Below are 12,611 nucleotides of genomic sequence, written 5' to 3' on the forward strand. Positions count from 1 at the left end.
TGGGACAGGATCAGATTCCTGAATTGAAATGAGGCAATACCTACAAGAACATTGTAAAACTTCTTTTGCATGTTCAATAAAGTATAAGAAAAAATGATGTTTTATTAAAAAATTCGAGTTCTTTGCTATTTTTACTTTAAAAGAATAGCATGTGAATCAGTTGAACAACCCTAACACAAATTGAAATTCAAGATACTTTCATTACATTAATTTGATTTTAAGAAACAAAACATCAGCAGATGTGCTACACTTTTATAAATAAAATGCTATTTCTATCTGGTGCAAATAAGTAGATATTTGATATTTGGATACAGGCAAGAAAGACATATCTTGGTCATAATGATTATGAGATCATAAGAGATAGAAAGCATTTGTACACAATGTTGGCTTAGAAATACTTGATGAGTATAGGTACACACAGAAATATATTGTTTGCTAAATTTGGCTTTGATATGTGTTTTCTAAAACCATTTATTATGTGACTGAGGTACTACAAAGGATAGCTAATTGTTTGTTACTATTTTTTTTTAACTATAAGTCTCTCAGGTGGAGAATATAGTGGACCCAAAAGAAAGCTTGAGAACAGCTTTATTGGATTCAATAGAAACCCCAAGACAACAAGCTGTAAATCTCAGCAGCTGCCTGGAGGAAGAAGACTGAGAAGGAAATAGAAAAGAACCACACACTTGGGTTATGGCTGACATAGAGGTCACAGGCAAGGAGCCGATATCCTAAAAAAATAGTTTTTTATAATTGTTGAGCCATTGCCTACAATAATTGCTTTTTCAGTCCCAAAGTAGTGTTTCAAAGCTTGAATTATGAATATTTCATATTATATTATTTTCATATTTGAAATGCATATCTTATGCAAATGAACTTTGTTAAAACCTTTCGCTGACTTTTACTTCATATGTAAATTAAATTGTAGAATGAATCTGCTTTGGGAAATCATTTTCTGAAAACATGTCTTCCTCTATATTGTTAAGCATGAGAAGCCTGTAGCATTTCAAGTTATCAATTTTATCATATGGTAAAAAAATATCAAACTAATTTATAAGGATTAATAGTAAACTACTTTTACTTAGGAAGAAATGAAATATCAGAGTTTAAAAATCACAATACTGCAGAAGTTTGTGCTGTAGTAGCTTGGATTTTCCCAGCTTTAATGTTGTTTTGCAAACCATGCACTGGCTTGCTAGAAAGAGTATCAGTGTTTAAGATTGGTGAGGATCATATTAAGACATATTTTGTTTCTTTGGAGATCTGAAAACACTAAACTTGTTTCTTGAATGATATACTCACAGATTAAGAAATAAAACCATACCTCAGCAGCTAGATTTACACAATGTTCAATTTTTAGATGAAATTACAAATAAACTATTTTTTGTTTTATCTGCTTTATTTTTCAAAGTAGTTAGTCATTATTTCTGATGGAAATAAAACTGTGAACGTGTGCTTTTTTTTTTATCATTCCTAAATCCCAGATGTCTTCCAAAATCTAGAAATGAAACTCTAAGATGACTCATAGCACCAATGTTATAAGCACTGAAGGAAATAAATTTCAGGCTATCCATGAATCATTTAGTTTTAAATCCACAGTAAATCATATTTTTAACATTATTTATTATTATTTAATATTTTTCTTATTTTACATATCTATCACAGTTCCCTCTTCCTCCCATCCTCCCATGTCCCCCACTGAAGCCCATCCCATCCGCCATCTTTATTGTAAAGTATGGACTTTACTTCCTTTACTTAAATGCTTTTATTCAATTGTCATATTAAAGTGATTTCAAATGTAACATCACACTTGGAGTAAAAACAGAGTTTAATGTTTATTCTTTCACCCAGAGCAACATTATTCACAAGCTATAGTGAAAGAAAGAACATCTATTAGCACAAAATATATTAATCTTAGGAAACTATAATAAACTACTATATAGTATAGGAACATGAAGTCTGGGAGATAAAATAACCAATTTCACAGAATGATATTGATATTACATAGACAGTTCAAAATAAGAGAAATATAGAACTTGCCCTTTTAGAATTTTATTGGTAACATTAATAAGGTAGTGGATAATAATTTGTGAGGTAACAAAACCATTATGTCTGTTGTCTTGAGGTGTTGTAACACAAATAAATGATCCAATAGAATTTTATGAAGTCAACAAATATCAGTGAACAAACAAAATTTCTAATCTGTTTGAAGAATTTCCCATTCTATGTGTGTGTATGTGTGTTTGAGATGTGTAAGTGAATATGTCTATATATGGATCTGATATGTGTGAGTACATCTGCATATGTGTGTCTGCATTCACATGGAGGTCAGAAGACAACCTCAGGTGCCACCCCACAGTGACCACCATGTTTGAGATAGGGTTCCCATGTTTGTTGATGTTTTTCTGTTTCTATAACCCTACTTGCCATAGAATTGCTTGTATTACAGACACAGCCTGCTGCATGTGCTTTCACATAGAAAGTGAGGATCTGGATTCAGGTTCTCATGCTTGCTTGGCAAGCTCTATACCTCCTCCCTGCTACCTCCCCTCAGTCCTTGAAGAAATTTAATTTCTTTTCATAAAATTGCCTTTTATTGAAAATGAACATTTTTCTCTCGTGATATAGTCTGATTATGATTATCCTTCCTTCTATTCATCCCAGGTTCTTTCTATATGTTCCCCCCTCTGAATCTACCCCCCCTTCCTTTTCTCATTAGGAAACAAACAGGCTTGTTAGATATAATAAAATAAAATGTTAAGAAGATAAAGAAAATAAAAAAATTAACAAAAGAAAGGAGCCTGAGAAAAGGCACAGGTTCAGAGACCTACATGTTTGCACACTCAGTGATCCCATAAAAATACTAAACTTTAAATTATAAAAATATACAAAGAACCTGTAAGCAAAAAAATAACAGAAGAAAATAACTGAAATAAAAATGAAATAGGAAAAAAAACATAAATTTTTTTAAAAATCTAAAAATAATAGGCAGGGTCTCCTGGCATGAAATTATGAGAGAATGAACCTTCAAAGATGGCCTTGAGTTTATCTTCTGTTGACCATCTGCTGTTAGGCATGCGGCATATCCTTAAGAGTAGTGTTGCCTTCTTGAGACTTCCTTGGAGGAAAATAAATTTTCGTTTGTAAGTAGCTATCAATTGAAGATTATTCCTGGGCTAAGCATAAGGAATTATGTCCAATTCTCCTTTGACCTCTAGGATTCTATCTGGAGCAGAAACATTCTGGCCCTGTGTATTCTGCCTCAGTCTCTGTGAGTTCTCATATGTGATGACCCTGTTGATTTAGAGGGTCTTTGATCTTGGTGACCTCCACCCTTTCTGGCTTTTATACTCTTTTTATCTTTTCTTCTACAGGGTTCCCTGTAGAAGACTTTGGCTATAGGCTTGCTGCAGATAATCTTCATTGTGTTTGGCTCTGCACATTGTATCCCTAAAATCTTAAGAGTTTTATAATAAAAATCTGTATAATTTTGTAAAGGACCTTTCAATGCAATTAATGAGATGATCATGTGGTTAATGTCTTCAATTTATATGGTAGATTAAATTTATCAATTTACATGTGTTGAATCATCACTGCTTCTCTGGGATGAAGCCTATTTGATTGTTGTGTGTGATATTTTTGATGTTTTCTTGGTTTAAACTGTAATGAAAGTCTTGGCTGGTGTCTGTGGTCTCAGAATCTGTAGAATATTTGATTAGCCCCCTTTTTTAAAAGTCTTCATTGGGATGTCTGGTGTTATTTTAAGAGATCTGTATATATTTTGTTTGATATTTTCCCCACTCAGATTTTAATATCCTTTCTTTGTCCTATATGTTTAGTGTTTTTCTTAGTATATATGAAGGGAAGGGGACTTTCTTTTTCAGTCCAGACTATTTGGTGTTCTGTATGTTTCTTGTATCTTGATAAATATCTTCTTTAGGTTAGGGAATTTTTCTTTTTTTTTTCTTTTTATTTATTTATTTATTTTATATAACCAAGTCCATTTAAATGAAAACATTTATAGACTCCATAATTATACTGAAAATATTTTCTGTAACTTTGACCTGGTTTCTTCTCCTTTCTGTGTTCCTATTATTCTCAGATTTGATCTTTTCACACTGTCCTAGATTTCCTACATGTGTTTCGCTAGTTTATTTTCTTTCTTAATATTTTCTTTAACTAAGGTGTTAACATTCAGGCATTATGCTAACATGCCACCTACCATCTGGCAAGATGTGTTTGCCAATACTTAGGCAGTACTTTGACCTGAGTCAAAGTACAAGGTCATCAGCTATGTCACTAGAGCACATGTGCTATGTGCTTTATAAAAGGTGGTTCCACCTGCCTCCTATCTTTCTCTTACTATCTTCCTCTGCTCCTGTGTCCAGAGACTTGTCTTCCCTCTTCTCTCCCCTCCTATCCCACACCCTCAAAAACCACCCCGACATGATCCCTTTCACAAAATGGTATCCTTCTCTCTTTCTCTATGTTTGTGTGTGTGTGTTTCCCTCTCACCATTTCTAAAATTATAACATTGGTACCAAAACCAAGGAGAAGAGGAGAGGCTGGTACAACATTTGGGGCATAATATCATAGGGTCACTGGGTTCTATTTGAGACTAATTGGCCTAGATGTCATTGGTTGTATTTTTTTATGCTGGCATCTAGGCATCTGGTTTTGGGATGATTATAATTTATGTGCTGATATCTAGTTGTAGTGACATAGTCCTTCTGTGGCACTGACCACGCCCATTGGGGGTGGAGCCATGGGCAGAAGTGACCTGTGGAAGGAGTTTGGAGAGAGAGCCGGGAAAAGCTGTCTTACTGGAGTAACTCGGACAGGAGAGGATCGGGTTGAATTTCTTGGTGTTCATCTGTCTAGGTTGTAAGTTATTTCTCCCTGAATAAATATCTATTCGGCCTATTTGTTTATCCTAATCCTTATTTAACCGTGATATCTGGTGTCAGAAGCGGGATTAGGATTTTCAAGGGACCTGGGTTTCACCCAGGTGTCAGACAATGCTCCCCTCCCCCAACAGGCAGGGTTTAACCAGGTAGACACACCACAGCTTTGGGACATTTGCATCTTCCTTACCTTAAAGCAGATCCTTGCCACCAAAGCAGACCTGACCTGAGAAGGCACTTACCGCTTCTCATATTTTGCCCATTTCCGCACTGTACTTTGCATTCACGCAGAGCCACTCGGCACCCGCCCTGCTTGAGCGTTTTCCTGCTCTTAGTTTAGTCTTGTGTTCCAGCAATTCTACAAGTCTCCTTTTAACAAAATTTCACTTGCCATAGTTTGTTAAGAGCTATTCTACAGGGACCTGAATCAGAAGGATCGTCTGCTGCCAGACGATATTTTGCAGTACACTTCTAGGCAGAACCGGGATCAGACGGGCCTCGGCGGCTAGGCGATATTTGGTGGCACACCTCCAGGCGTAACTACCACAAGCTGAGATCTACAATCAAAAGCATCAAAGTTCCAGGACAGCAGAATTACACCTAAGGTAATTGTAACATCCTTTGCAATTTAAGCTGATATATAATCTGAGACCAATTGTTCCATAACTATGGCAGATAATTTTACAATGCAGAACTTTAGGAATTATTTTACTTCATATATAGAAGGGCTTTTAGCAGAAGAAACTTATGACTGGACCAATATGTACTTTTATTTTGTAATAGCAATGGGTTTCATCATTAACATGATATTCTTAAAGAAATGGTTTAAGATTACAGCAAACAATAAGGAACTTGTACAAACCATAGGAGACTTAGAAACAAGGATTAGAAACATTGAAAATGATAGAATTCAAAGCATAGAAAGTATAGAAAGAAAGGTTCAGAATATTGAAGATGGCGTTGGAGAACTTACAGGTGGAATTTGTTTCATGTCAGATACCTCAATAACCAGAACAGAAACAATGCAATACATTAACACGCTAGCAGAAACAGCTCGTTCCTGGTTTGAGGAAGCTACTAATAAGTTTAAAAAACTGGAACATCAGATAGAAAGACTAGATGATAGAATCTCTTCCATGTCTGAGGATAATGGCAAGCTAGCAGATAGAACATTGTTTCTGGAAAGCAGTTTACATGCCATTCAGATAATATCTAAGGATGAGAAGATTAAAAACATGGAATCATTTGTAGTTGGAGAAAGTAAGAAACTGACTGATGCAATGAAGTCTCTAGAAAGTTATTTGATTGAAGAAGTTCAGACACTCAAAGAAACAATGGTGAATAGATTTCAGGCTTTAGAAGACCTTCAGTCTGACACATCAGAAGAACTACAGGTAACAGGGCATGAAAAAGATTTAAAATTTTCCACACCATTTAGGGTCAGGGGAGCTTTCCCTGTATCTATTAATGAAAAACGAGCAACGAAAAAACACCCAAAAGGTGTCCTTGCATATCAATGGGAACCAATAGGTATGAAAGATTTAAAAGGTATAAAGGAAGCAGTAGTCTCTTATGGCATGCACTCACCTTATGTGAAGCAATTAGAATCATGGGCAAGGAATAACAAGGTAACTCCTAAGGATTGGGATCAATTAATATCAGCTGTCCTTGAAAGCTCCTCTCAATTAGAATGGAGGGCTTTATGAAGAGAGGAAGCAAAAGTTCTTGAACTTCAGGGCTTAAAGAAACGTTATAAAGCTCCCCAAGATAAAATTCTTGGTGAGGGTATTTATGCTGACCTAGAAACTCAAGCTGCCTATGATGAACATATCTTGTCTCTATGCATTACAGCAGCTTTGAATGCTTGGGATAAGGTTCATGAATTAGGAGGATAGAACCCTATACCAAGATAAGGCAAGGATCTAGGGGATGCTTTAGTGTCTTTCTAGAAAGATTATCTAGGGCAGTACAATTAGAGGTAGCAGACATAGATGCTAGGCGAATACTCATAGAATCTTTAGCTTATGAGAATGCGAATCCTCAATGCAAACAGGTGCTTTGGCCTTTAAAAATGCGATCAGCACCCTTGGATGAATGGGTCCTATATACAGGCAACATTGAGTATAATGACAATAAGACTGAAGCATGGGTAGGAGAAGCCATATCTAAAGGTCAGAGAAGATAGCAAGATAACAGAATTCCTTACTATGGTGACTTAGAAGCTTGGGTAGGAGAAGCCATCCCCAAAGGTTTGAAGAGATATCAACATGTCAGATGTTATAACTGTGGTAAGATAGGACATCTAAAAAGAAATTGTAGGCAAAGCTTCCCTAGAAATAACATTGCCAGGAATGAATCAAACAGAAGGTCTCAGCCTCCTGGGTTATGTAGAAGGTGTGGCAAAGGCAGACACTGGACAAATGAGTGTAGATCGACCAGAGACAAGCAAGGAAACCCTTTACCATCGGGAAACTCCTTGGGGGGGGCCTCTCGAAGGCTCCCACCTCACAGGTGGTCCGAGCATTCCCAGTCACAGTGGAAGACAATCTCCCACAGGACAATTAAAAAATTCTGTGCCTATTGTAAAAACTCATACTGTTCTGGATGACAAACTAGTGACAGAAGTTGAATCAAACATGACAGAAGGAAATAAAAAAACATATATTTTGGCAAACCGCTATAAATAGTCATAGGCCTAGATTGATAGTTAAGATGAATAATAGACTATTTGACGCTCTCCTGGACACAGGGGCTGATGTAACTATCATATCTAATAAATCTTGCCCTGGAAGATGGCCCCTGCATGAGGTAAATGTTCAATTCTTAGGGATTGGAACCCTGTCTCAGGTAAAACAAAGCACGAGATGGATTGAATGTATAGGACCAGAAGGACAGAGAGGAAGTTTGAGACCATATGTGGCTGATGTAGTGATAAATTTATGGGGTTGTGATCTATGACAGCAATGGAATACACAGATTAACATTCCTCCAGTATTAGATAGGAACCATAGACGACCTCATGATTGTGGAAAAAAATACTATTAAGTACTATACAAGACAGATACCAAATATCCAGGCAGTACAAAAACAGAATACAAGTGCTTAACAAACAGAGGAACCAAAAGCCCTACCTTTAAAATGGCTAAGAGAGGAACCTGTCTGAGTAGGAAAATGGCCTATGACCTCTGAGAAGTTAGAAGCTTTAGAAAGCCTGGTTCAGGAACAGCTAAATGCTGGACATATTGAGGAATCAACCAGCCCTTGGAATTCTCCTGTATTTGTGATCAAAAAGAAATCTGGTAAATGGAGAATGCTTACAGACCTGAGAGCCATCAATAAAGTTATCCAGCCAACGGGCTCTCTACAGCCTGGAATGCCCTTGCCTTCTTTGATACCCAAAGAATGGCCTATTATATTTATTGATTTAAAGGATTGCTTCTTCACTATACCTTTACAAGAACAAGATAAAGAGAAATTTGCCTTCACGGTACCTAATTACAATAATTCTCAACCGGTGAAGTGATATCAATGGAAGGTTTTGCCACAGGGAATGCTAAATAGCCCCACCCTGTGCCAATATTTCGTACAAAAACCGTTAGAAATAATTCATAAACAGTTTCCACAATCCATAATCTATCATTACATGGATGATATATTGTTAGCTGACTCTAAAGGAGAAATATTAGAAAAAATGTTTGAGAAAGTAAAGGAAGTTTTACCTCGCTGGGGATTACAAATTGCACCTGAAAAAATACAAAAAGGAGAGTCTATCAACTACTTAGAATATAAAATAGGTCTACAGAAAATTAGACCACAAAAAGTACAGATCAGAAGAGATCGCTACCAGATTCTTAATGATCTTCAAAAATTACTAGGAGAGATTTCTCAACTGCAAACCATTATTGGAGTAGAAGGGCATGATTTGATAAACCTGAAAATGGCCCTAAAAGGAGATAAGGACTTGAATAGTCCACGAATACTATCAGCTGAAGCTGAGAAGGAATTAGAATGGGTAGAAAAGAGGATACTAGAAGCACATGTGGACCGTGTGGATCCAAACCTAGACTGTATTCCGGTTATATTACCATCTAGAGAATATCCTTCAGGGATTTTGATGCAGAGAGAAGATATCATATTAGAATGGATATTCCTACCACATAAACAGAATAAAAAACTGAAAACATATATAGAAAAGATCTCTGACTTGATTATAAAAGGTAAATTAAGACTTCGTCAGCTAATAGGAAGGGACCCAGCAGAAATTATAGTACCTTTAACTAATGAGGAAATTTCCTCCTTATGGAAAGATAACGAATATTGGCAGAGAGCTTGCAGCAACTTTTTGGGAATGATTAGCAACAATTATCCCAAAACTGAGAGAATCAAATTCTTAAAGAAAATGATTTGGATCCTTCCACACATTGTAAGAAAAACACCTATTTCTGGAGTTCATACATTCTACACTGATGCAAACAAATCAGGTAAGGCAGGATATAAATCAGGAAAAATTAGCAAAGTGGTTCAAAGCCCTTACAATTCTGTATACAAGGCAGAATTGTATGCCATTCTCATGATACTTATGGATTTTAAAGAACCCCTCAATATAGTTACTGACTCTCAATATGCAGAGAGAGTCGTTTTACACATTGAGACTGCAGAATTTATTCCCGACAATACAGAATTAACTTCATTGTTTATACAGTTACTAGATACTATCAGAAAGAGGACTCATCCTATATATATAACACACACCAGATCCCATACAGGTCTGCCAGGTCCTCTAGCACAAGGCAATGATGAAATTGATCGTTTATTGATAGGAAGTGTGCTAGAAGCCTCAGAGTTTCATAAGAAACACCACGTGAACAGCAAAGTTTTAAAAAAGGATTTTTCTATCACTTGGGAATAAGCCAAGGAAATAGTAAGGAAATGTCCTACTTGCTCATTCTATAACCAAACTCCTTTACCACCAGGCAGTAACCCTAAAGGTATAAATAGGAATGAAATATGGCAAATGGATGTGTTTCATTTTGAAGAATTTGGAAAATTAAAATATGTACATCACACTATAGATACATTTTCAGGGTTTCAATAGGCTACTGCTCTGAGCTCTGAAAAGGCTGATTCTGGTATCACACACCTATTAGAGGTAATGGCCATTATGGGCATACCTGCACAAATAAAAACTGACAATGCTCCAGCATATGTCTCCAGCAAATTAAAACAGTTTTTTGAGTATTATAACATAAAGCACATAACTGGTATACCACATAATCCTACAGGACAAGCAGTGGTTGAGAGATCCAATCGTACTTTTAAATAAATGCTCCATAAACAGGCAGGAGGAACCAAGACACCCAAACACAGATTACATAATGCTTTATTAACTTTAAACTTTCTTAATGCTGATGAAAAAAGAAAATCAGCTGCACAAAGACACTGAACAATAGAAAAAACTTCTGAACTAAATTAGACAATGTACTTCAAGGATGTACTGACCTCAGAATGGAAAGCAGGATATGTGTTACGTTGGGGTAGGGGTTTTGCATTTGTATCTACAGGAAAAGAAAAACTATGGATACCATCTAAGTTAATCAAGATCAGATTTGAACGAGAGAAACATCATAAAGAAGATAAATGACAAGTCATCCAACAAATTAGGTCCCATGAGGTGTGCGGAGTCCTCTCAAAGGTAGGGGAAGTGTTCTGTTCTTGTTCTTACAGGAAAACAGAGAAAACCTATCATCAAACAGCCAAAAAACACTGAACATGTAGGTATCTACAGAAGAGAAGACAGCTCTTCAGAAACAATCACTTAAGGAAGCAGAATCTGATATATGGTAAAAAAAAAATATTTAATTGTAGTAAACTATTTGTATACAGAAATCTATTTCTGTCTACTATCTAGTATTCCTGAAGTCCCAATTTATGTAAATCAATGCTGGCTTTGGAGTTGGACTTGGCTTTCCTTCTCTAAATTCAAGCATGTTTTTAAGATTAAATTCATGGTTTCTGCCTTAAATCAAGAAGCCAATTGGTGTAAGGCAGAAGAAAACAAAATCTGGGGACTCATTTCTTATATGCAATTTTCTCTCTGAAATCCTAATTTTCTCACATACTTTTAATGCTTATTGTTGTCTTTCCCTAATGCATACCTTAAAACTTGAAATTTTTACTTTAATATTGATGTGTAACTTTTCCACAAGGAATAATAACGATTCCTAACTGCAGTCTTTGAACTCTCGGGAAAGAAGATGGGGCCCCACATCATCGTTTCCACTTGACTCAACCTGATGCAGGTTTGAGACTGTTTTGCTCGAGACAACTCATGACTAACTAGCTGTAATGGTCCACCTTTCTATTACACCCTGGCCTGAGTTTCAAATAGAACTAAAGTCAAGGATTTTCTGCCACACAGTGACTAGCTACATATGTCACAGCCAGTTCTGTTGAGAAATTTGGTTGCTAAAAATTTTCTTCCTACAGGATCCATTGGAGCAATCATCGTCCCATTTCAGCAGGAAGTAACCTTAAGATAATGACGCCCCCTTTCCCTACCCTTGGAATTTTGGGATAATAGTCATCATCTTTGGGTTGGATTTAGTTATTTAGGATTGGGTATGGAAGGTGATGCTTACATTCGGGTTTATCTTTTAGACAGGAATAGGGAATGGTTGGGAAAGGTATGGTTTATATGGGATATAGGTAGATTAGCCTATTTTCTTGAGAATTTGAATAAGAATGAGATAGTATTTTACAGCTTACATTGTTGTGTATTCTTATGTGGTAAGCTATGTAAAATTAAGTTTATATTTTGTTATATTGTGTTAAATCTTTCTACTTACAATGTTTTATGCACATTATTTTTTTACCATATTCTATGTATGTATACTTTTCTTGTATTCAAGACATTTTGTATATTGATACAATTTGGGATATTTATCTTGCTGCCCTTTATAGTTCTACCTCTTGTCTTGACACTTATACTCTACCTCTATTTTAGGGATTTACATGTATGTATATGTAAATAGTTGTTTTGTTTAAGTATTTGTTCCTGCTTTACTCAGGGAAGTTTTAATTAGTCTTTTTAGCTAAGTTCCTGAATATTACAGATTATCTTCACTCATATTTCCTGTACCTGTGAGATTAGTTAGATATAGATGCTTAATCTTCAATCACTTCATAGACATGCAGAACATGGCATTTAAATGTTTTAATATTAGTACTCCATTGACATGAGACACTGTTGCTCCTGACAGAACCGTGCACTTTCCCAAAAATATGTTGGACACTGTTGTTGCTCCTGCTGGAGTTCATTCTCGCCTCAGCTAATGGCCTGTTGGTCAAAGAATTGCCCCCACCTTGACCACTGATTTGGACATGCAGTCCTATGTGCTTGCAGGAGACAAATATAGAAGACTGCTTGATCTTGCCAAGTCAGGGTATAAGACAGCCATTCTACCTCCCCGCTGTTGTTGTGGTCTGTCAAGTTCTCTTGGCCTTAGCCAAAACTGAGTGTACCAATGTTGCTGTGAGACCTAGGGGGACTGTTCAGGTGGCTTGCTGTTTCTGTCCTTGCTGCACCTTTTGGAAGTTGTCCACCCACACTTCCTGTCTACTCTAGTATTGTTATTTTCCTTCTCAGGTCTTGATGTGGTTGAAGATTAAACTATCACAACTATTATTCTCTCTTCCTAGTTAGATATA

The sequence above is a fragment of the Phodopus roborovskii genome, unplaced genomic scaffold, assembly GCF_943737965.1.
Source record: "Phodopus roborovskii unplaced genomic scaffold, PHOROB, whole genome shotgun sequence".
NCBI lineage: Eukaryota > Metazoa > Chordata > Mammalia > Rodentia > Cricetidae > Phodopus > Phodopus roborovskii.